The sequence below is a fragment of the Triturus cristatus genome, chromosome 8 (assembly GCF_964204655.1).
Source record: "Triturus cristatus chromosome 8, aTriCri1.1, whole genome shotgun sequence".
Taxonomy (NCBI): Eukaryota; Metazoa; Chordata; class Amphibia; order Caudata; family Salamandridae; genus Triturus; species Triturus cristatus.
Genome location: NC_140591.1, coordinates 178,446,394 through 178,472,835, shown reverse-complemented (window position 1 = coordinate 178,472,835; position 26,442 = coordinate 178,446,394). Strand labels below are relative to the sequence as shown.

The 26,442-nt window shown below is 41.1% G+C and overlaps 1 protein-coding gene across 2 annotated transcripts in view; it reads right to left on the bottom strand.

The window, feature by feature from the left end:
- KCNJ6 (potassium inwardly rectifying channel subfamily J member 6) overlaps positions 1-26,442 on the bottom strand; it is a 1,239,800-nt gene that overhangs the window by 549,692 nt on the left and 663,666 nt on the right. For both annotated transcript variants that reach the window (XM_085621266.1, XM_085621265.1), the window contains exon 3: positions 20,585-20,660. The gene's annotated coding sequence lies outside the window, so the exon portion shown is untranslated. The remainder of the gene's footprint in view (positions 1-20,584; positions 20,661-26,442) is intronic.

Genomic DNA, 26,442 nt, shown 5'->3' with positions numbered 1-26,442 from the left:
ATTAAAAAATTATAGAAATTCACACAAAAAAACAGGTTACAGGGACATTATAGTTAGGTTCACGTTTTACGCACACAAAACCATAGAAATTCTGTGGGTATAATAATACTTATAGTTAAACATATGTGAAGAAACTATAACTTGTGCTGTTAAGTAACTTTAGGTAAGGAGTTTTAGTTTGTTAACAAAAGTATAACTATAAGTATAACTATAACTGCCAAATTTCTATAGTTTTGTTTGGGTAAATCATGAACCTAACTAGAACGTCCTCATAACCTTGGTTTTGAAAAAAATATATATATACATATACATATATATATCTTAGAAGATATAGATATATGTATATTTATATATTTCATCAAAAAGTGAAATAATTTAGTCAAAGTTATTAGCAAAATAAAAATGTCTTTTTCAATGGAATGATTGACCTAACCATAACTAGTCATGTGCTATAGTTGGCTTAACTGCAAAAAAATGCAATGGTATAAAAAAGCAGTATTGCACAAGGATCAGTGAAATATGGAAATATGTCAAGGTTGCCTGTGAAATAGGACTTTCTTTGTGTAAATTGCCCCCCCCCCCCCCCAAACCAGAGCTTTAACACTGTCAGGAGACTTGGATACAGCATATTCTGAGGCAGTATTATATTCATCCATTTGTGCTAGAAGCAATATTTTCGGCGAAATTTAATGAAAATGTGTCAATTTATGTGGCAACTGTGTTAAATCCATAAGAAAGTAGTAAATCCTGCAGTCACAGAACCGTATCTAATGACCCTCAACAATTCCCAGTGTTTTATTAATGTTCAGGAAAGGTAAATAAAACCTAAACATTCTATTTCCAATCAGTGCCCATTGTTAGCTGCACGTTGAAGAAAACAGCATTTTCAAGAAAACTACATTCAAATTAAACATGTAATTTAAAAAAAAGATGAAAATATATAGATGTAGACATAGATATAGATATATTATTCACACAGATGGGCAGGATGTAATATGCTATTTATCACTTGTTGAGTGCCGTAAGACATTTACGGACGAGTAGTCGTGGTTTACAAACCACCTGATTGAGTGTGGAGGGGAGGCATGACTCACAATGAGGCAAAGCCTCTAGTGAATCACAATGCCCTTTCCCTTCCCATTACTCAACAATAATAAATAACAGACTCTCCACATGTAAATATGCGGTTTACCTCATGGCATTTTTTCATTTATATTTGTTTTAACAAATGTAGTGTTGTGTAGTTCCCATTAATCATTGGACAACCAAAACTTTGGGAGAGGTGCATAAACTGATTCTGGGCACCTTGTAGGATATGTTGGCCTAGAGACCAGCTAGCTGACAGTGCCACAATAAGCCCCTCTAACCTTACCAGGGAGCGAATGGTTTCTAGCAACCCCTGAACATGACAACCCTGTCCCCTCAGGGATCGTGGAAACAGATCAGACCCTTTCGCTCAGTCACTCGTGCTTACTTGTGCTCAGAGCAGTAATAGAATATACAGTTGGACGTTTTCAACATATTTATTGAACCAACATTTTCTGGTATAGAATACATGTGCTGCGCTAATCAGTAGACAGAAGCAGATGGTAGTGATTACAAGCACCAAAAGAGGGACTAGTAGATATAGTTCTACCATGGTGCTAAAACAGTGCATATATGCAGGCATATAAACTACGCAGTAATCAGGCGTACTCCTACTATGCAAACCCTACTCTCCTGTACCTAGAGTGTGTGTAGGTGTGAAGCCAAGAATCCCCCCTAGGGACGATTCAACCCCATTACCTGCCGGAAGAGAATGAGGAACTCTGTCTTGGACATGAACTGGACACCCCTCACCAGATGTCAGACCGCTGCGTGGTGAAGTCTCAGAATGCAGGGACCATCTGTGTCAGCCGAAGGGCCTCCTCTGCTAATCTTTTGGGATGCTCATTATTTATAATAGAAAGCATCCTTGTGATGTGAGTATAGATTAGCAATGTTGCCGATATTTAGAGAGCCGTGTCGCCCGTGGATGAAGATAGAACGACATTTGTACATAGTGCGTTAAAGAGGCCTAGTACATGATATTCGAGGCATTTTGTTAATGTCATGCGAAGCTAGCTGTGTGAAGCTGGCTGTATAAACAAAGTAGTTTCAGAGGAACTAATCCAACATTGTGGTGCAAACAAATATGTGCAAAAGGTCACAGCAGCAATGTTATTGTGAAAAAGTAGGACAATGTAAGAGAAATGTGTAGTTCTATTGCATGGGCCTAACCTGGGCCCATTACAGTAATCAACCAAGAGGTTGTTTGTGCAACGTGGTAAAATCACACTGAAGACATTTTGTGGCTATTAAAAGCGTTTCTAAGTGCAAAGTACTCGTGACATGCAGTCTGTGGGGCAGTAGAAAGAGTTTTTTTCATGTCTCTTTTACTGCACTGTGGTAATATACTTGAAATAGATATTTACATTGCAGTAATAAATGCATCAATATGTTTTTATTAGTAAAATGTTTCAAAATAATGTGCCTATTTACTGCAATGGCAGTATGTGTGTATAGATAACCAACATCACACTGTCATTCACAAATTACGCGATATCTTTCCATTTCCATCCATATCTCTAACCCATTTCAGTGCAAGGGAACTGTTTTTCGAATTGGATCTAGTTTATGCCTTACCATGAATGAACGATTGGCGGGAACTGGTCGTTCAGTATTAATGCTATATCTTCCATTCATACAGAATTTCCGTTCTCTGTGCCTGGAGATATGTTTGATGTAAACACAATGAGACCTCTCTTATGCCCCACTGACCCTAACTTGACCCTCGCAGCTCATCGCTCTTCCATTACGTGCATGGCCGCGTCACATTGCCCTTTCTTTGTTTAACTGCTATCAAGGGCACGCCTTGAATGCTTACAATGCAACCAAGCATGCTTGACTCTAGCAAAGGCAAGCAACCCGGCTGTTGTTTATCAGGGGCCGATTCTCAGCGCTATTCGCGAGTGTGAGTTTATCCTATACATCCAAACATGAGTTTGCCGCCACATCTGCCATACACAAGAGTTTGTTTTACACTCGTACTTACAAGATTGATTGAGCATATGAACCAGGCAATAATGCCATGAAGCTTTTGTAAGAACCCACAAAGGTAGCTTATATGTGGGGAGTCACAAACTTTTTCTTGACCCATCCCCTACATGGTTGGAGATGTACCCTTGAGCGCAGGATTAAATGCCTTTCCACGGTCGGAAAGGAAAGGGAAGACCCCAAAAATCGGTGAGTGTGGAAGGAAGAGAGAATATGCTAATAGCATTTGCATTTATGTGAGAAAATTTTGCATGCACAATTAAGTACTATATTCAAGCACGAATGCTACAGTATCAACCCGTGCTTAATTTGAGCCGGTGGTTTCTGGCACTTAATCATCAACACTGGCAATTATAGCGCAAACTCGACCCATTCATTTTTCATTTTTGGTTGGCACAGGGTGAGTAAGTGATTTGCCCAGAATCACAGGATGCTGAGCTGTAGCCGAGACTCGAACCTGGTTCTCCAGCTCCTAGGTCAGCATCTCCTGACATTACACATTCCTCTCCCCACTTGTAGGGTTTCATGGTAGGTAGTTGGTTCTATTTTAGGCGGCGCTAACAGGATAAATGGGCTGGTGCAAGCTTCCTCGTGATGAGAGCCCAGCACTTTTTTTTTTTTTACAAATTAACTACTGGTATCAAAGTTGCACGAATATAAATGGGCATACTTCACAACTCTCCAGGGAAAACCATAAAAAGCTGCAAACTCTCTCAGCTTTCAAGGAGAACTGTTGGAAACATTGTGAAGTTAAAAGAAACTTACATCGTAGGCAAACATAGGAGAAAATATGTGTATGCAGATTTACAATTGCTATTAAGAATTGGGCAATTTAAAGGGGCCATCCATTGAATGATGTCACATTAGGTCTCAAAAACCCAAGGCAACATCATCAAATAAAGGAACATTCTAGAATGCCTACTGTTGGTGATTGTGAGAGACAAAGTGTGGGGAAAGAAAATGTTTTTCACTACACTGGCTGACCCCTTTGAGGAATTATAATGTTTTGGCACTGCGGTGCATTAGTGCCATGTGCAGGGAGTAGATGTTAACATTCAAAAGTAAGGTCCCTGGATATCAAAACAACACATGAGGTAAGGGTTGCAAAGTGACCCTTTTACTCTTGGTCATCGTCAGTTTTATTATTTTTGGGGACTCTACTGTTAGTAATCCTAAACGCTAACACTGAGACACTGCTATCAGGCTCAGTGTATGTGTTCTGACCCCTAAAACATGTCAAAACTGTTTTTAGTAAGGCAAACATGAACTACTGAAAAGAAAGGCAGGGCAAGGCAGGGGAATATACATACTCCATAGGTCAGAGAAGGACTAGGAGTGGCTTAGAGGGTCCCCCACCCACAGACTGGTGAACACCTACAAAGGATTTTCATCCGAACACTCTATGGATAAGCAGAACAACAGAAGAGGACTGGACCTGCTGTCTATGACCTGAGATAAGCCCTGAAGGACTGGACCTGCTTCCTCTTGTACCCAGGACAAAGAAGTGGACACCATGGATCAGTTGGCTGATCCCCTGTGTGGTTTCAAGGACACAACTAGCTGCAAGAGGCCTTTTCCTGGAAATACCCAGCCGACCAAAGGCAATAGGACCTGCACTGGACTTTGCTGTGGGCCTCTGCCTGCCACCTGAAAGCCACTAAGTGTCATCCTTGAGCTCCTGGGGGCCTTCACAGTGTATGGTTGTAATTGTTTGGCCACCAGAAGATATTTTGGAACCTATGAAAAACTTTTCTTCCATAGCTACAGAGTTTTAGGAGGACCAGCCGAAAAGCGTATTTGTCCAGGAATTACACAGCATTGTACTGAATTTCAGATTTGTATAGGTATCAGGGCTTCAAGCAGCTCTGTGAAAACTGTGTTGGGACTTACTAAAATTTCATCAAGAAATCCCCAAAGCTCCATAGCCCCAACGGGATCAACCGCTTTCAATCACCCGGCCTTTGGTTCCGTGAGGGAGGCTAGAATTTCAGAAGCAGCCTGATCAAGGTGTATTTTTCTTCTCACGAAGGTTAAAGTACCTTTTTGCACTTGGACTTAGAAACATTTTTTGACTTCCAGACTTTCACTAGGACCAATCCATTTAGTGTACCTGACCAAGGCTCCATGTTGATCGGCCTTAAATCTCGTCTCGATGCGGGCCGAATGGTTCCATAGACTATTACTGGCACTTTGTGCTTTTTGATGTTATTATCACTTACTTTTTAAAGAATTCATATCAAAACAGTTTTATTATGTTTTTTGTGAATTTTTCTACTGTGTGTGCACAGCTTAAATACTTTACACAGTGCCATTTATTTAAGCCCGACTTCTTTGTGCCACATTTACCGGGGATTGAGCGCAGGTTCATTAACTTATGTTACACCTAGCAAGTGGTGACCTTAACCTGTGAGGTGTAAACTTGTCCGCAACAAATAAAAATCCACCATCCTACATTGGTTTTCTTCAGTAGCATCTGCACTTGTGATTTTGCAGTGTTGCACAGTTTTAGTCAAGCATCTATTTTTGCACAGAATGCCATTATGGCGTACGCTGTAAACTGTGGCTCGTAAGTCTGGAGCATTTTTGAGATGGTCAGGTCACCGTCAAGATGCAGTGGAGATTTGCATTCAAAGGCTGAGGCATTTCTGGGGGTGCTCTAAGCAGCTTTGGCTGGCCTATATCTTTTGTCAATATTTATTCTCACATGGTAGGTCCGTCTTGATTGTGGCACAGTGTTGCAGATGCATTCTGCCCATTTAGTACGCAAGGATAGTTCACCTGGTTTTGGACTTTATTGTGGGTGATTCTTACTGTCTGAGTCTCACTCACTGTAATTGCATGGTTATTGGACTGCGGGTGTTTACACCCATTGTCCGTCTTTTAAGTTGAAGACACTGCAACGCAGCTAAGGTAAGGTGTACTTGGCTGGTAATACGTGAAGTGTGGGCACGTGTGCGGGCTGCGCTTCAGAGACCACCATAGGGCGCGGACTGCTAGCTGTGCACAGATTACCTGTCGGTGAACAGCTAATTCAACCTGACAAAATCAACATTTTGTGAGGCCTAAACCTTCCTTTTTGGTACTTGTAAGTCAATCCTAAGGTAGGCCTTAAGATCAAATACGGCAGGGTGCATGGTATTTAAAATGTGGGGCATTAAAGGTTTTATATCTAATGGCAATGAAAAACCTACAATGCTATTTTCTCGCTGCAGCAAGGCTGGCTTTCTCAGAGAAAAGCAATGGGTTATAACTCCTTATAATACATAACTTCAGTTTGGGACTAGCTAGAAAAGTGGTTCAAAGACTCATTGGAATCTGAATTTAAATGTCAACCTACTGGTCAAGTCAGATTATAAACTACTATTTTGAAAATGCAACTTTTAGAAAGCTGGCAAATTCCTGCCTAAGCCAGGCGTGCCTTTCATCCAGTGTCCAGGATCACATGTTAATGGCTCTCCTGTGGTGTGATGTGATTGTCTCCCAGCCAGTGGACAAAGAATCTGGGTGTAGGGAAGTGTGGGTCTTCCTGACAGGATTGTTGAGGAGGAGTTGTGCCCCTGCCCTGATTACACTTCAAAAGGACCTTCCCTGGCCCACATAGAAGACCCTGACACCATGTCTGCCTCTGCATTTGTTTCACAAGCCAGGCTAGAGCCAAACCTAGAGGAAAGGGAGGAACTGTCCAGAACCAGTTTTAGAGTTAGGCAAAGGTGGATCCCTCACCCACAAGCTAGCACTGGGCATAAAAGTGGCACACCCAGAGCCTGAAAGGAGAGCAAGACATTGAACCTGGACAACAACAACAGAATCATATAAAGCTGGAAGGACATGCCCCTTATGTGATGAACTTAGGAATCTGAGGTTCATTACCAGTCTGGAACGCCAGACTTGCAGGGGCGCAAAGACAGCGGTCTTCCGACTGCTCTATTACAACCAGGGCGGTCGGGCTGCCCTGGGACACCTGCAACCACAGCACGGCGGTCTTGAGGAAGCAATATGCTTGGCAGGACCACCTAGCATTTTACGAGTTTCCTCCTCGCTGTGGTTTTCATGGTGGTTCCACCTCCATGAAAACCGTGGCGGAGAGGAAACAAAGGCAGCCCTACAGGACCCGGTTGTGCCTCTGGGCCAGGAGGATGCAAGCGGGGGGCACATGTGGTGTTGCCCTATGTGCATACACCCCAGTACCTGCACGGCATGGACTGCTGCAGTCCATGCCATGCAGGTACTGATTTAGACGTTTCCATTGCGGTGCCTATTTCATAGGCACCGTCGTGGGAATGCCAAAGAACCTCCCGCCAGACCAGGAGAAAACTCCTAATCTGTTGGGCGGCTCAACCACGGGTCTGGTGTTGCGGGAGCAGGACGGTCCCCCACTGCCAAACTCATAATCAGACCCTCTGTCTGCGGCTGACCCCCAGGACTAGATAGGTGCTGGCCCCCTCACACCCTGTGGGTGAAGACTTGGACTCCACTGCCACCCTGCAAGTTGGCCAGAAAGCCATGGGATCTGTGGGAGGCAAAGGAGAAGACTGCTGCATGAAGCCAGTGAAACCAGCTTCCTGCGAGGCGTGCCCCTTTTGAGTCCAGATGACCAGCTGAAAAGGCTCCTGGTGGCCAGAGTCTGCCATCAGGAGTAAAATGAGCCGAAGTCCATAAAAAGCAGCCCAGCAGGGCCTGAGCTATGGCCTCTGAAACATTTTGACCGGTGACCCTTTCTCAAAAACAGAGCATATGGGGTTCTGCAGCACTTTAAATAATTTACACCGGGGATGGCCAAGCCTCCAGGGGTTAACACAAACCCATAGTTATGTTTTTATATGGTAAATGGGCATGTGTGGGGTACCCTCCCCAGAGGCTCATATGTCCCTTGGAATCCCATCCCCCAGGGCTACATTTTCAAAGTACTCTTTGGGCTAGAGTTTTTGCTCTATAGTTTGGGAGTGAAGTGGTGTAATCTACTACTGTTTTGGGTTCCCTGTTGGCTGTAGTAGCTTTAGAAATGCAGTTTGTGAATAGCAATGGGTTTACTCTTTTGTGGGTGGGTAGATGTTCCTCCCTTTCCCTAATTCTCACTCAAACCCCAGCTTACTTCTCCCTAAACACCTCCCATTTAGTAGAAAAGGTTTGAACGGCGGACTGTTGTTTCTGCACCTTTTGCTAGTTTCATATACAAATTTGAGTCCTGCGCAACCAGCCCAGGCACCAGCCGTCAAGTGATGCCTATGTCTTACAGATCCTAAACTGAAGCAAGGGGTGGGCATGCGTCAGGTAATGAAGTCCAGAGCATTGATAAATGGTTTCAAAAGAGTCTTTATTTACATCAATTTGTTCATGCGATATGGGAGCATTACACTCAGGCTTCACCTCCCACTTATTAGTAAGTATGCACCTTTCTCCAGCCTTTCCCTATGGTCCCTCCCACATTAACTACTAAAAGGCCTATTTCGATGTCGGTCGGAAAGCCTCCATACTGCGGACGGAGGCTTTCCGACCAACATCGACGGTTTCAATTCCAACCGCTTAATTTTAATGTAGACAGTAGCAATTGAAACCGGACGGTCATTCCAGCTGGCTTCCGACGGGCTCCAGTCAGAACCGTCACGTAATCCCAATACAACAGCGTTTCCGCCATAGGGATCACGATGCTCAGTTTCCGACAGGCTTTCCATGTCGGGCTTTCTGACATGGAAACCCTGTCAGAAAGCGAGTTTGTGGGCCCGTAGTAGGGCCCCCTTCTCCCTATGGCCTCCGATTGGCACCGAAGAGGAATCCATCTGTTGATCCCTGCACCGTGTGGCAGGCACCGTGTGGAGTCTGCCACTCAGTGCAGGGATGAACACAATCTCCCATTTTCCTTTGGCATCTTGTGCTACCGGCAGTTCACGGCTGCAGCACAAGCTCTCATTGGGAGTGTGCAACCGCACCATGTGCAGTTGCATCGTAATTATGCGGTCTGGACTGCCGACCGGAGGTCGGTTGGTCCCGATTCCACGATGATGTCGGCTGGATGCAACTCTGACCGACATCATAATCGGCCCCTCAGTATTAAACTTACATGTGTGAAGATCTCCCCATAGAAAAGACGGGGGAGGTGGAGCTGGCGATTTACACTTGTCGGTTTGTCAATAGCATTTTGTGGTACTTTAGTAGACTATTGTCAGAATGCAGTTTGTGAATATGCCAATAAGCATTTTGCCCAGTTGTTGAGCCAATGCTGAGATCTGAACCTGGCTCTCCTTGTTCCAACTTAAGGAGATACTATCCCTATGCTGGGACACGATGGTATAATACTACATTAACACAACAGTCAATAATATTAAAAAAAAGCACATAATGTTCATTGCATTTATTATATAAAAATGTGTATACATTTCATAAAATCAATTGTACATTTGCATGAATTTTAAAAAACCACAGAAAAACACTATTTCAAAATATACAAGTTTTCACTCAGATACAATCAACAGCCTGTTATGAGCCCGCATAACAGAAAACAACAGAAAACAGTGCACTTTGTCATGGATTACACATCCTAGTGGGTCATTTATGTTGGACCGTGGTTAGTGATATATAAACACAGTTATATCTACTGAAGATCAACCACAGTTCTCCCTTGGATTGCGTTATTCAGATGCGTCGACGCGTTTCGATGGTAATTCTTATAAAGCCACCTTTATCAAGACAAATGATAGGCTACAGGTCCTCATCTATTATACAGGGACCTGGTTGTCTTTATTCCAATTTCCCGATCTATGCTCCGTGTACTCTTATTGGTTCACGTAGTGGAGCGCTGTATGTTCTATTTATTTTATGTAAATATTTTCCGGCTGGTTTTCCTGATAGTTATTTCATGGAAGTGACGGGGGTCCGTAATACTCCTCCCTCAATGTTCGTCACCTTTTGGCCTCAATAACATCGGCTTCGAATGCGGAAGTGCTCCTGTGATCCAGCCATTAAGCCGCATCACAGCAATGTAAAATATCAACAATAGCTTTTACCAGTAACAAATTCAGATATCACTGACTCAGATTTAGGTGTAAGAGTCAGAAAACTGGATTGACACCCAATAACAAATTAAGTTACCTTTATAATGCTCCTAGGTTGCACTTTACCACAGCAGTCACTGTTTCCAAGCAAAGTTGAAGACTCCAAGGTTACTGTTGGATCAGGAGTATTTGCACTAAATTTACAATGGTCATGAAAGAAAACAATGATTCTTCGCATTTGGGGCTTCTTGGAAGCATTTTGTCTTTCTCTTAATAGCATCAAAACGATGAGATATTCCAGGCAAAAACTGATAATATTTGTTAGACTGGTAACTAGCATATATTTGTTACCCCCAGAGGTAACACATACATGGAAAATTGTTCATGTGAAAAGTGCCATGCAAAGTGGTATGAGAATCAGTGCTCGGCTTTATGGCTGAGCATCAGGGAAGGCAGCAGTGCCAAAAAAATAGAAAATGATTAATTTGCTCTCCAACCAGTGTGTCCCACTGCGCAGCTAAGTGTTTTCCTATTGAGGATTATGATCTTTGATAATTGAATCCTCGATCTGCCATTATGCCTTAAGTGCCGCAATGAAAAGCTCCCATTACAAATGGCAGGAGGCGTTTAAGGATTGTGCCCCCCTGGGAAAAAGAACCAGGCAACCCCCGCGTTGCACTGCACCAGCGATATCTAATATTAGACACAGCACCTTGAAATTTGAGCTATAAAACAGCAGCAAATACCATTTTCCTAGGTAGTTTAACACCGGACTGGAAAACGAGTCAATCCCAGTTACCACTTATTGATTTGTTAATAGCTGTAGCTTTACAGCAAATATAAAAAAACTGGAAAGATTCCTCTAAATTGTCCTGTTTAGCTTGGTGGTATACTGTATGTCACAATCATCACCTCGATACAGCACTCGTTCATCCTATTTCTCTTGCTACTAAACGATCTCACCTTTGGGGCCCACTCACACAATTTCTAGATGATGTCGTGAAGAAAACTTCTTTACCTGCTCCCTTACAACAAGAAGTTACCAAGCCTCCTTGACCTCCTATTGTTTATTTATAATTATGCTTAAATTATCATTTTCTATATTATCTTTTAAAATTGTGTATTTTTGACATGTACTGTTATTTACGATTTCTGTGAACCTTTGATTGTATTCATATCATCTTCTATATCATCCTTACTATTTTATTGGATATTATATATCATTATTATTTTTTATTACACCTTCATGTATTTAAGTATTAACAAATAACTGCGTATACGAAGTATTGTTTTTATGATCATATTAATCTTTTCAATAAACCTTTTCTTGAACTTAAAACAGCAGCAAATACAAAACGATTGAGCCATAAACTGATTAAATTGTATCCTTCCGATAGAATTGGACAATAGTGCAAGCTATTAGTCCTCCCCAGACTTCTGGGTGTTACGAACACCGGTTAGAATTGTTTACCTGATCTAGGTCCAATAATGCTATTTGACTATGAATGTGCCCACATAACCTTTCCTTCTCTAGTTGGTTATCCATTGGGGGCAAGCTTTAGTGGAGGTCTTCTGGTTGTCCCAGGCTACATTTTGTGTAATCTGGTTGGCTGGCCTGCACTCAAAATTCCAATTAATAGGCTAATTTGGAATGGTGTAACAATTTTAGGAGCGAGGCTCCATCATCAGGGTGATTGGGAAATGTCTTTCACTCAAACAAGAACTATACAGGTATTAGAGCAATCTGCTTTTCAATGTTATTTCACTGCTTGAGAAAGCTTTCTTTTGAAACATTTGGTTTATGCGCATTATGAGGAATCACATGCATTATTTCGGGAGAGGATGCATCAAAGATATTCAGTTTTGACGAATAACTCAATAAATATGTAGATTCCCACCCAGGCATTATATGAATAGGCTTTGGAGAGACTTTCAGGATCATTTAGAATATGGTGAAGTGCCATAGGTTAGCAGTTCAACAGTCCGACTAAACTCATGGTGCCTCCACCTTATTTAGAGATGGTGGAATCACCGTTTTTCCTCTGGTGATGCCCTAGCAACCTCTGCCAATGGACTCTGTTGACCTGGTGGTCTGTCTGCCAGGTCATGGTGTCAATTGCACTTCTCATAAAAAAAGTTCCTGGCCGGGACCGCCATAAAATGCATGATTATCTCAGGCATGGAGGTCAAATGATAACCTCAGTGCTTAATTTGCGCCAGTGGTTTCCAGTGCTCAGCACTGTCAATAAGTTGTCAACACCGGAACATATGATAGCCAGCCACATGGTGGCGCTGTTTGTCTCTTTAAGTGATGAACACAACAACAGTTGTTTAATAATTCTATATACATTAAAAATTACTAATACCAGCCACCCAAACCTATATGAATAGGTTGGGTGGCAAGTATTAGTAATCGTTAGTGTATAAAGAGTCTGTATTGTCATTAGTAGTGCAATGGGTGGTGTAAGCTGCAGTGGTCTCCTAACATGGGAAATATCACTTATTTCTTTACAAATTAAATACTGGCTAAACCTAAAGTACAGGGAAAAAATCCCTGAGTATCAAGGATTTTGGTATTTTTGTTTTTTCAAAACAAACTCACTTTGGGTGTTAATTTTAAAAGAAAATGCTCAGTTGACCAGGGTCAATACAACGTGGCGCCCACTGGGAAAAGTGCTCAACTCTGCTCCGCGAAGGCAGTTAGATTCCTGCCAAGCAGATGGGACTTAGTCTGAACGAGTGCCTTTACCAAAAAGGCACTAAGATAGCCATATTTGGGCAATGTACAATAAAACCTCGAATCCAGCATTGGCATTAGAGCAACTGGTAAACATTATGTTACTGCAGATTTAGAATTAGCTGGAAATACCGGTGAGAAACAGTGATTTACAGTCTTTTTTTGAGTTTTAGAAAGCTTTATTAGCATAATAAGTTCAAGAAACGGTGTACAACTTAGGGCATCATATCAATAATAAAGAAAAGGAAATAATATATATAATAATGGAATTATATACAATAAAACATTAGCCAAGATTAAGAAAATATTGAAGATAAAAACGTTAAATATTAAAGAAATCACATATAAAAGGGGAAAATGTGTTCATATACATTGTCTTTAAATACCCTGAATCTGTTTTGGGAATAAACAAATACAAAATAAAATCTCCTGCTAACCATCTGTAAGCTGGGGTGTGCCGCAACCAGGAGCTTTAAAAGATGCCATTACAAAACATTAGCCATCATCAAATTTAATATTTAACCACTCTGGGCAGGAGTGTAATGCACCCTCAGCAGACCTTGCAGTGCGACATATCAAGCCCTCCTGCCCCCCCCAAGCCTTTAAGGGTCCCCCATTCAGTGCAAGGCCAATGCATATCTGTAAGTGATGGGGGTGGGCACATCTTTTAGCATCACACCACTGACTGAGTGATGGGAAAATTGGAATTTAAGTAACAATACATAGACTAAAATGCAAAAAGAGCACTCATTCGGGCTCTTGGGAATTTGCCAAAGCCACACTGATCTATAAATGTCTCTCTCCACAAGACCAAAGACAAATCAAGGAATTTCATTGGTTCACAAGTCCTGCTCCTTTCCTGTATCTCCATGGTAGATAAACCCTGAGGCTTTGTACGCTTTTTTCAACATTATTAGCCTCAGGTAGCTGCCTTCAAAACACAGAAGCGTTGTTTTTCCCAAGATTAGCCAGTCTTAAGTGTGGACCATTGTTTAATCATTCATACAGAATGAAAAAAAAATAATTACAATCAGACGTAAGTAGCCTCCATTTGTGCGCTTAGGAAACATGAGTGGGCATCTTGAAAAAATGGAGATGTGAATGTATTTAGCCTGATAAATTGTGCTGAATGTTTTGCATTACATGCAATGAATTAAGTTACCCTGTGAAGGAATGCAATTAATTCACTTAGACAACTTTAATGAGAAGGAGCTTAGTTGCCAAGCAACAATATGAAGCTCCTACTGCTGGTCACAGGGACGTTTCCACACTGTGTGGGATGCACATGCTCTGCGTGGGTGGGATCTCAGGTAGAGCTACTCTGCGAACTGATACAGGCTTGCGCTCAATGTTTCAGGGCACTTACCTATGGAAGGGGGCTTTAGTGAGGAGATGTGCTTGGTGACCAATGGGGATCTGCACATGTCACCCAGAAAGTGAGAAAAGTTGTCCAGATTGGCAAAACATGTCTACAGAAGTTTGTTGAAATATTGTCTGGAGCACTTGTCTCTTTTGATGTCATTCTTGACACTGTGACTAGGGCACACTCTACGAGGAGCTTGGTTTTACACATATTGATATACTTTCTTTGATTTGTTTTTTACAGACAGCTATCTAAAAATAGGCATATGCAGCAACTGCAAATAGAAACAGCAAAGTCTACTTTGGCATGAACGAATGGCATTGTTCTTCCTTTTACCATGACCCTTTGGGTCGTGATGTTGGCTAATATCAGCTTCTACCGACTCCATTAGATCCACTTGACTTCAAGCTAATGGAACGTGGTCAATATCTCATTTAATCTTTGGTGGTACAGTCTTCCCTTATATCACAGGACTTCCCTTCTACTGATGCTTCACAGTGTAAAGCTAGTGGATGGGAGCTGTGTTTTGACATCAGACCTTCACAAGTGCATGACAGATTTTTAAGAGTTTCGGGTGGCGAAAAGTCTAATATTCTGCTACATGATATAAACTGCTATTACCAATGTTCAATGCCACTTTTTTTTATCCCTGAATTGTGCCTTAGGTTTTTCTGTTCATCAGTTGTCTTAGAAAGTCATCTTTTTGGCAGCTATCATGATGGTCAGGCCAAAAGGTTTGACGAAGAAAAGCTGGGGGTAAACTCTTTGCTGTCCTGACATTTTGGTCCAGAATAGCTCTGATGATTTAGCTGTTTTTAGCAGCACTCTTTTTTTAAGTTTGAGTTTATTAAAGAATAACAAGAAAAAGAACAGCAATAAAATGAATAGAACAAATCCTATTTAACATAACATTTTTGTGAGGGAAAGCAAGAATATATAAGGATAGAACTACTATGCTATATACAAAAAGAAATATACATAATATAAACAATAAGGGAAATAGGCAAGGGAGGGGGAGCAATAGCAGCACTCTTAATTAAAGAACAAACTCAAAATCCAATAATTGATATCGGTTGTATTTAGAAGCATCTGAGGGTGGTAAGAAAGCATATGATGTTATGATACATATTTTACATGATATTTTGTAGTCTTCATCTTACAAAAAATAAACATTTAAACCAAACTGTTATAGGAGCAAACATCTATCTGCGCGATTCACCTCTACCTCTGCTTTCATGACATGGGACGTTTTCTTTTTAATTCTTTCATATGCCTTAGTTTTAGACCCACAGTGCAATATCTCCTCTCTCTTACTCTTTCTCTACCTTCTCTTCAGGTCATTTCTCTTCCTCCTGCCTGTGCTAATCTGCACAAGAAAAACTTGTAAGTAGACACCTTAAGAAATTAAGCAAAAGACATTGGCCTAGTACATAAGGTCAAATAGCCAAGATATGCCACAGAGGTGAAGAAGTCATGCCTGGAATTCTCACTCTTCCTCTTTTTACCAAAGCAAATTCACATCGAAGGTATGCTTATCCAACAGAAGAGAAAGGAGTAAATGGCGGGTGTGTCTAGCCATGCTGTCCCAGTAAGATCAGTGACAACACCTGTTGTGGTAAACTGTGCTAATGCTAGACCTCTTGGGGAAGGAATAAGGCACGAGGCAGAAAAAAAGTTTCAGGCCCAGATTTGCCAAGGGCTTGTATTTGTATCTTGTAAGGCAATGCAACACAAGCCCTTAAGTCAGATTTACAATGCCACCTTGCATGGCTCTGCGTGGCTTGGTAAATCTAGAGTAAAGAAAAACAGCACAAGTCGCTGCGTTGCATTATTCAGTGTTGGTAAGGCGTTCCACGGGTGGAGGGTGGGTGTTCTCATGCATCCACCCATGGACTATGGCACATTCCAAGATTTACTAAGAATCATAAACCTGAGAATGCATCAAAATGTAACGCCATCCCATAAGAGGTGTAAAGAGGAGAAATATGGTTATTTCTCTTCGTTGTTCCCTCTTTCTGTGTATGCTGCAGCACACATAGAAAGAGGACAATGCCCCTGAGGGTTGTTTTTGTGCAGGAGGGGTGCCTTCCTGCACAAAAACAATCCTGCCTGTAACATAGGAACACTTGTACCATAGTGCAAGGGTGCCTGTGTTGGCGTCAGGCAGGAGAGCAGGAATGCACAATATCTTAGTAAACGGGATGCATTCTTGCTCTCTCCCTGGCATGCAGCGTAGCAAGTTGTCTTGCTGCATTGCACCAAATGTTAGTAAATCTGGGCCCAGGTTTCCCCATGGTGTTTGCTTTTTTTTCTTGATTCCTTTACATTTCCAAGACACAAGCGAGAGAAACCCCAAGGGGGAACAGTGTCTATTGTTCTGTCAGAATTTACCTACACTACAAGGACCAATCCGGTCTTTTAGACCCTATTTGAATATTTGAAAGGGACGGTGCCTCAGGTGTATTGGGGAGCATTCCAATCTAGGTGGCTCCAAATAAGAAGAGGGGTATAGAGAGAAAAGACTTTGTGAAGTGGGAATGGTTCAGTTTCCATGGCTGCTGAGCATAGGGCATGGATGGAACTTTCCATGCCAGAGCATTGATTATGAAATGTGTTTAAACAACATTTTGGGGCATATCAGCAACAACCGGCGATAATTATCGCTAAGCGCACTTAGCGCTAGGATAATTATCGCCAGCTAGCGTGGATTTTTATCGCTGAGATAGCGTGCTATTAGCAACGCTTATCTCAAAAGCAATAAAAATCCTAGTGCTAGCTTTAGCGTTAGGTTGATGATAGGGCCTCACATACTTAGCCATGATATCCACCTTCCATAGGATATCATGGCTAAGTCAGTCTTGAAGCAAGCGTAAGGAAAGTAGAGATAACAGGGTTTATCGCTACTTTTCTTGCCGCTATGCTTCATAGCGTGGGGTTTGATGATAGGAGAAATGTCGCTTAGCGACATTTCTCCAGTCATGTCAGGTCAGGAACGCCCACTTTGCATCTCATTAGAGATGCAAAGCTGGGCGTTAAGAATACGGGCGCTAATGCAAGGTTTCACGCGATAGCTTGACCTTGCTAATTAGGTGATAAAATTATCGCTGCTTTTTGGACAAAAACGGCCACAAAAGCGGTGATAATTTTCTATCGCCGCCTTGTAGATATGCCCCTTTGTCTCTATATAGTCAGCACGACAATCTCTGATTCAGCTTTCGATTAGCTTGAATTCACCATGTAGGGTCCTCACATAATCAGCATAAAAGAGTTGCAAAATCACCACTACATTTCCCAATAAATTCACAACAAAATGCCATTGAATGATGAACTTAGGGCACGCTTAAAAAGCATTGCAGGATTTTTACCCAGAAATGGCTTCAACAGTCAGGATGAATCTATTTAACATTCCGAATAATGTACTCTAAAAATCACAAATATATTTCCCTAAAATTAACAAGAAGTTCTCCAATTCACTCATTATGAAATGTCCCAAAAATCCCAATGGAAGCTCATTAATCAATGGCCCTAATAATGTGCAATTCTTCTACATAAGTTGTTATTGATGTACCCCTAGTGTCTCAGCACCTCCACATAATGAGAAAACAGAAATCGTCTTTGCTGAGCCTAAGGGAAACAATTTGGTCGAACCCTGTACCCAAAACTGTTTTCGGTGTGATGCTGAAAATGCCAAAAAATCAGAGATTAAGTCAAGTTGTGGCTGACAAATGAAGAAAAGGTGGCACTTCTAGTCAGAGGCGGACCGTGCAGGTAAGCGCGGTGGGGGGAGCGGGGGTGGGTGGAAGTGACAAACGACGGAATAGGGAAAAGAAAATAAATAAATAAATAAAACCACTTACCTTGTGCTCGCTGCATCGCCGACTCGAGCGCCAGGTAAGTTGTTTTATGTATTTCTTTTCCCTATTCCGTTGAAAAAGTTAAAAAGTTTTATCGGGGCCACTACTAGTCGTAAGAAAGAGAGTGTAAATATCCGTGGAGCTCACAAAGCCATAGCAAGGGACAACTGCCTTATGTGCAGGTTATACACAGATCACTGAGACATGAATTCACTTAACATGTGGACGATTTTAAAGGCAGAGTTTCAGCTCACTCACTAACTGTGCAGTTAAATGTTTGTTCTGGCTTACTCAATGTATAACATATTTAAAAATGACTTTTTCTTTATTTAATCTGCATTGTTTACGACACAGAGGGCCAGAAACAAAATATTATTCAGTGGCGCTATTTCAAAATTTGGTGGTGAGTTAAGACAGAGTTTGATGCAAACTCCATTTACCATTGAAAGATAGAAATTGATCTCCTGGTCTGATGGCTTAGTGGACTATTGCCTACACGCTAAGGGCCTGTCTTCAACCTCATGGCCACAGGTTCAAATTATGGTGGGGCTATTCTGCATTTCATCCGTCTGAGGTCCATAAAATGAGTACCATTGAGTTGGTTAACAATAAAAATCTGTTACTCAGCGCCAAGAGACCCATGGGTGAACATGCGCTTTAAAAGCAGAAGAAATGGTATTGGTTTCTGCAGGCGGTAATGTGTGACAGGAATGTTTGTAGTAGTGGTAATGTTGTCTGTGTGTTTTTGTGCTGCTGACAACTGTGTTGTAAAGTTGGTTTGTGTATGTTACTGTGTTATGTTCTTTTGTTTTCTTTGGATAATTCAACAAATGTTGCGACATTTCCAGTCAGAAACAGAACATTCTTTAACAGTCCAAGAGCCAAGCAACCATTTAACACTGTCTTAGGTGGTAAAATAGCACTGCCCCAGCTCTTCAACTATTGTAGCTGCAACTCAGCCCAAAAGTGTGGCAGAGACTGTGTCTTAAATTAGTACTCGCAGTGCTGATGTTATGTGATACAGCCCCATGTGTTAAATTAGCGCTTGTTGTGTTCACTTTATGTAACATGGTATCAATTTTGGAAATAGCGGTTACCTATTTGCGGTTTTCTGCTAATTGCTATTAGGTAATAGGTTTTCCTAATGTACGAAACTCCATGAGTTTCATTTAGCAATTCCTAGTAGGTCGCAAATTGACCTACCTCATGAATATTAATGAAGTAGAATCGCAATGTGCGAGCCATTGGGAATCGCTAAATTAACGGGGATAATGGCCTGCTGGGGTCAGCAGACCAGCATAATCTGTGATTGCTTTTAACCCCTTCAGTGCCACGCCCTTTCCCCCTCCTGTGCCGGGCGTTGTATTAGTGGGTGGGGTTCATGACGAGATAGTCTCGTCATGGGCACAGCGCAACCGTGCTCCATGACGAGACCATCTCGTCATGGGCACAGAAGAGGTTAAATAAAGCAATCATTTTTTTTAAAAATGCACCCCGTTATCCTTAAAGGAAAACGGGATGCGCTTAAAAGAAAAAAATGTCCACTACCTCTGCTTAAAAACGCTATTGCCACCATTCACAAAGGGGAAGGGGTCCCCTGTGGACCTCTTCCCATTTGCGAATGGTTTACCATCAGGCTGAATCTGATGTTAAACTGCAAATGTTTTGTGACTGGTATTTGGTAGCAAAACATTCCTACATACCTCTGCGACTCACTATTGGGAAGGGACGCCCTTGAAACGCCCCATCTTAATACCGGCTAGCAAACCCAATTTGCAATTCAGTAACAGGTTACCAAATCGCAAAATAGCAGTTGGTTCTTTGGAAAAGCTCTTTTTGCATTTGCAAATGGGCTGATTCTGCAAATCGGCCAGTTTGCGAATGCAAAATAGCTTCGTACATATGGCCCATAGACCTTAGTATTAAAACAAGATCTACCTTTATAACACCATGGTAATGGTAGAACAAAATGCTGTGTAAGAGCTATTTTAAGTATATATGTTTTCCAGTACTACACCAGGCTTATGGGGTGGGGTTCTGATGACAAACAACACAGGGGTGGACATGCATGCAGAAGACAGACTTGGAAAAGTGAAAATGCGTGCTGTGTTTTTGAACATTGCTATGAAGGATATTGATGAAACATCATTTTTCTGAGAAATGAGATGATGAAAATGTATGAATTTATCATGAAATGGCAGCGGAAAACTACACTGATTCAGCGCATTCAGTTGCATCATAAGCAATATTTTAAATCTAGTAATAACATATTTATGTCATCGAGTTTAGCTGTTTAATCAGTTATATTTCCTTATTGTCTATTAACCTCTTCTGTGCCCATGACGAGATAGTCTCGTCATGGAGCACGGTTGCGCTGTGCCCATGACGAGACTATCTCGTCATGAACCCCACCCACTAATGCAACGCCCGGCACAGGAGGGGGAAAGGGCGTGGCACTGAAGGGGTTAAGCAAATAGCTGACGCGCAAATACCGCTGTATTTAATACTGTGCTACCAGTGACACAAATGCTCACACACGTCACGATGCATTGATCACAGTACTCACATTACACAATATTTGCCTTCAGGGCCTTCATCCTTTCTTCGCACTCGCTCAGGCGGGCAGTGCTCACTGAGTTAGTCTGTATAGAAAAATGGTTCTCATTAATACAGAGCAATTGTGTTAAAAAACAAAGAAAAAGCAAAACTCACCCAGCCAAGCCTTCTCCCCACCCTGTGAAGCCATGCCGAGCTAAGGTCATCCTGGAGTTAGAAGCAGCCTGAAGCAGCATGGCATTACCTTCAGAGTATATTGATCCCAATGTTATATCATCTAGTGCTACAGCCGCCGCCTGTGCAGAAGATCATCAATGAAATTATGTTTGTTTCAAGTTTATTTTTTCAAATTTATTTTCAACTTTTTTGTTTGTTGTGCTCTCTGAGAGGAGCGACACCCGCTCCAGTCATTCCCTTCTTACCCATCATGTGCTAGGCATGTTAAAATCTGAGTTGTTCATCTGGGTCTTCTTAGCACTACTTTTAGTAGTATTAGTCCATAAATACACAATAATATGTGAATCTGAGGCCATACTACAAACACTGCCTCGAGGGAGCAAGGGGCATGTGTGCCCAATTTCTGCACTTGGGAATTATAGAAGGTGCAGACACTTGTGCACACTCTTCTGTAATAAAGATAGCACTGGTGCACATAAAGTGCTGGTGCTGTCTTCAGGGGAAGTTCCCCATGGACATGAGGGCATGGCCCCATGCTAATGAGAGAAACACTCTGCCTGTGTGTCCACACCCGATTATGGAGGCAGGCACAGTGTCAAAGAGGCCACCAGTAGGCACACTGCGCGTGGCACATAGTCAATGCCTCTGAGAGTGACCCTTACACAGGGGAAAGTGGGTCCCATGCCCCCCCCCCCCAAGATATCAATCAATCAGGAGTTTGTACAGTGCAGCTACTCACTCCTCCAGGTGGGTGCAAGTAAGAAAAGTAAGCATGTATTTAGCTTTAGCTAGTTGTAGAGGTTGGATATGGGCCTACCTTTTATCAGTCCCTGTTGGTGAACATACTACAACCACGACATTGCAGTAAAGCTTGTTTCTTCTAATTAATATTCATTAATATGCATAAACACTCAATAGTCACACAGGGGCTACATCTTTCAGTGTTTGTTAATCTAGTGAAGATTCTCATGTTAGAAAACTAGTGATATAGGTAAGTAACTTTTTACAGCTTCTCATCTGAGTGTAAAAGTCATGGGGTGTCACTGGGATGGTTTAAAAGAGGTGCCATGTCACTCCCACAGCCCATTTTGATGAAATTAATTTGCAGATCAATTGATTTCAATTTGCCTTACCTGCCCTTAATGTTCTCTTTGTCATGGTTGCATGGCAGGAAATTGAAGAGTGTGTATCTTTTAACTAAAAGATATTCATATTTTAAATGATTTACCCGTTCTCCGTCAAATAAAAATGTTCAAGATGTCTCTAGATATGCTTTCAGCCTTAACTCAAATACTTGCATCCATCAGTTTTTTGGTTTTCTCTCCGTGTGCTGTGCCTATAGTCTTAACGTGTGCTTCACTGATATGACACAGTAAGGCTAAAATGGGTTTGGGGTTACTAAAGTTTCCAGATAGAGGGAAACTGGGTTAGTATATGGGGCTGATTGCTCCTATTCAGCCAGGGGAGACAGTGATTTGCCTATACTTGGGATTCTTGTGTAGTGGCACCAATAGGTTAACAAATGATGGAAGGCAATATTACCCAGAACACTTCCTATTGGTTAAGAAGTGACTTTTCAAGCACTTCCACTTAACACTGATCTGGTCATATATATGATGTTTCCTACCATTGCCATTGCCTTGGAGGTCACATATGATGAATTGACTTTCAAATCCTAACGCTATCTAGCAAACTTATCACAATGTTGGACTTCATTAATAAGTTCACTTACAGTTGGTCCAAAGAAAAAAAGTTAAATTAATTATGTTACACCAGATCCAAGACAATTTGCCTAGTTGGAACAAATAAAATACAGTTAATCAGCTTTTGAGACAAATATAACCTAGAGGCCAGATGGTAGTAGCCGGAACTATGGTCCTTTGCCCAGATATAACAAAGAGATTTAATAATTTAGGATTTTCTATGAACTTCTCTCAACTCTATTGTAACACATCTCAACTATCCATCGTCCATCCGCAATGCCTGCACTGCCTCCTATCCTTATTGACTGTTCTTAGCCTGGCCTCCTCTATCATAGTGGTGGTTTCCTCACAACTATTTTATGGAAACAATCTCCTGTCGTTAGCTCTCGTTGAAAGAAATGTCTGCCATACTGCAAGGCGGGGGCAGGCTTTTGGTTGTAAATACATCCATTGCAATTGATTATACATGGGCCACCTGGCCTTCCACACCATTAATTCTTTCTTCGGATCCCATTTACTCACTATCATCACAGGTCCACTCTAAGATTCTTCCACAGCAGACCTCTAAAGATCTTCCTGTGCACATGCCCTCAAAGGATAATGGATCTTACTTCAACCAACAAACAGAACAGTGGAAATGTATATTTGTTGCAACCAAAGCAATTGAAGATGTGGGTACGTGTCTAATTCACTACATTCTTTTACCCCCTGCCATCCTGTTTTTGCATTCTGATTTTCCTTATTTCATATGCCCGGTAATCTCTCTCGGCCTGCATGTGCAATACAAATAAGTACCCAAAGCACAGGCATGGCTCTTTTGTCTGTATGCAAATAAACTGTCTTAGAATATAGATCACTATGTAAACTGTCCTTGTTTTTCTATTTTGTAAGAAGCACAGTTCCCATTAAGCTAATTAGGATAACAATGGTTTAAGGTGTGTGAGGTATGTGAACTCAGAATGTGTTTATGGTCCTGTTATGCTCCTTCATTTCAATGATAATTATCATTGTTTAGAAAATTCATGTAGGTAAGATTGTGTTTTCCAAAACGAAATTGATAAGTCAAATAATTAAAATGAATATTTGTCAGTAAAATGATTGAAACAAAAACTAAAGAGATGCCTAGTGAGTTCTTGGGTTGCTTCAAAGTGGTAGAAGCAGGTGAAAATATCTTGTCAGTTCCCTTTATATGCACATGTCAAGCTTTTCCCTAATCAGGAATATTCTTCTAGGCCTGCAGTGATGATTAGGGCCAGCGTCGTTAGAGCATATCTGATTTTAGTTCTGGGTTTTGACCTATGGCTCACAATATAAATAGAGTCAACTTTGGGGCCACCGCTAATTGCATCACTGGCTTTCTTGGACCAGCCTCTTAATGCTGCTGAATGTTTGGTGCATCCTTCCATGCTTGCATAGAGTTGCACCAAGGTGTGCTTGATAACTTCTGTGTCCATTCCTGCTGGCTCTCTCCTGTACCTCTTGCTATAAGGTGTTAATGCTGCATGTGTCAGCACGTTATATCCAGACCTACTAGATTTGCTAATGCTTGTCTACTTTGACATTAGGCTCAGCCCCCTGAATATCAGTTATAATAGTAGGGGCTAGAAAACGCATGCCAACATTTGCACAGGGTGCTTAATTTGTGTAAGGGGATGCAGGTGGGGGAAATGGTACTCATCTTTAGGAGCAACACTATGGGCCTGATTTACATCTCGTCGGAAGGAATACTCCGTCACCAACGTGATGGATATCCCGTCTGCCGTATTACAAGCTCCATAAGATATAATCGAATTACAATACGGCGGACGGGCTATCCGTCATGCTTGTGATGGAGTATTCCCCTCCGTCCAGATCTAAATCAGGACCTAAGTCATGAGATTTGACCCAGAGCAAGTGAGGGAAAGGCAGAAAATGGAGAAAAGAGTAAGAAAAAGACAGGAAAAGAGCGACAAAGGGAGAAAGCAGGGATGAACCCACAAGAGTGAGGTAAGGAGAGAGAAAGAGCAGGGTGGTGTAAGTAAAAGTCAGGAGGTAGAACATACAGTGATGGTATTCAGCAAAATCCACACTCTGCACCTCTGACACTGTACTTGTAGTCTTTCCTTTTTGAAAATTAAGCACTGCACCTACCTCTGCTTGTGGCCGATCATCAAAGTCTTTTATTTGTGAAAAGGTGGGACACCGGGCACAGTGTCAAAATCAAACCTGTTGCCTATTGACTCCCATAGACAATAAAATTGCTGACAGTTAAATTACAAGATTACTTGCATGTATCACTAAAATGTGTTGTTACAAATAACAAAGCAAACAATTTTGTATATTTTTCGTTGTTCTCTTTAATTAATACTAAATATGAATATTTTTTGTTGATTTTTGTTTTCTTGTTTTACAAAAAATGTATTTTACAATCAATTAATTTCTCTATATAAACATGTGCATTTATAAACCACAATGCATCAATAAAGCCTCTTTATATATACAAACTGATTCATAGAAGGTGCAAGTTAAATCTAGCTTCGGCGTGATTAAATATTCAAATTCAAGATGCAGTGCCTAATTATCATAACATGATCATTTCTAACAGATATTTCCTAAATACAATAGATATTTTTCCTGTTCAAGTTATTACTCTGTGAGCAGCGGAAATACATGGGCAGTAGGTTGACAACGTGTTTCGGCTAGGCCTTCGTCAGGAGCCCGATCAGGTTTGTGCACTATATACAAAAAATATAATAGAACAAATACAAATAATAAATATATATGAATTAAAAAACCTATTTTAGAGTTAGGGAGTCAATATAGCAATCAAAAAATGATCATCAAAGTCTTTCAGGGAAGACTCAGAACTACTATATTTAACTTTGTATGTTCTAGAAAAACGATTGCTATCCCAGGTAACTTCCAACGGCACCTGTAAAGCGCGCGGGGGAGTCTACCAGTTATATGTAGCACTTTATAAAAAAATATATATATATAGTTCTAAACAAGTGCCTACCCACTAAATTGAAAGAAAAACACAATATAATGTACTACAGATTCAACAAAAAGGAGCCAGGTGTGACAGGACTTTACTGAGATGATTAATATTTGACATTGACAGTAACTAATAGCAACCTATCATAATATATGCGATAAAACTTAATGAAGTTAAAAAGCAATCTCAAAATTGACATTAACAATGATTTATAGAGTACAATATTTGAAAGGTTAATGCGACCTAATTAATAATTTCAGCAAAATAAAGTTTCAGTAATAAAAAGAATTTACAACTTCACTGTACTTTATTTGTATATCAGTAACCATGTTTCAGTGTCCCTGATAGACGGTGATTCTCGCAGGCTTTGGCTTAGTTTTTGCACCAGAGCCTCCGCAACCCTAGGATCATGAAAGTGGGTTTTTTGTTTAAAAAAAACATTATTCAGACCATTACATTTAAATGTAGATGCTACTCCTTTGGTCCCTGTCATCTCTTTCTATATTTCCCATATTACAATGCCCTATGGCAATTTACATGTAAATATACTGTATAGTAAGGTCCCCCGAGGTAAATATATTTACATAGCAATACTGTTTTTTGTTCTATAGAGAAATAAAAATCCCGCTAAAATGGAAGCAGGCTCTGATAAACCCTTGTTGAAGTGTTTGGACAAACGTTTTCATATCGACCTGCGCTTAACATCGACTGCGCGATCAGCATGTCGTCGCGGTAAGTATATGTTGAGGTAAGAATAGTGAATGTATACTCCCTTATATTTGTTTACCTAGACAATATGTTGGTAGTCGATATTATGGAGCTTTATTTGCCTTAATAACTTTGCATACAACCGTTGTCGAACCACATCCCTTGACATTTTTTAGAATGAATGGCATTCACCAGGATGACAAATTCTATTTATTCCAAAAATGTCTCTTTCAAGATGCATCATGGATTTTGTTGTGATCACATTCATTCTGTTAAACTTTACATTTTTTCATGGGGGATGACCTC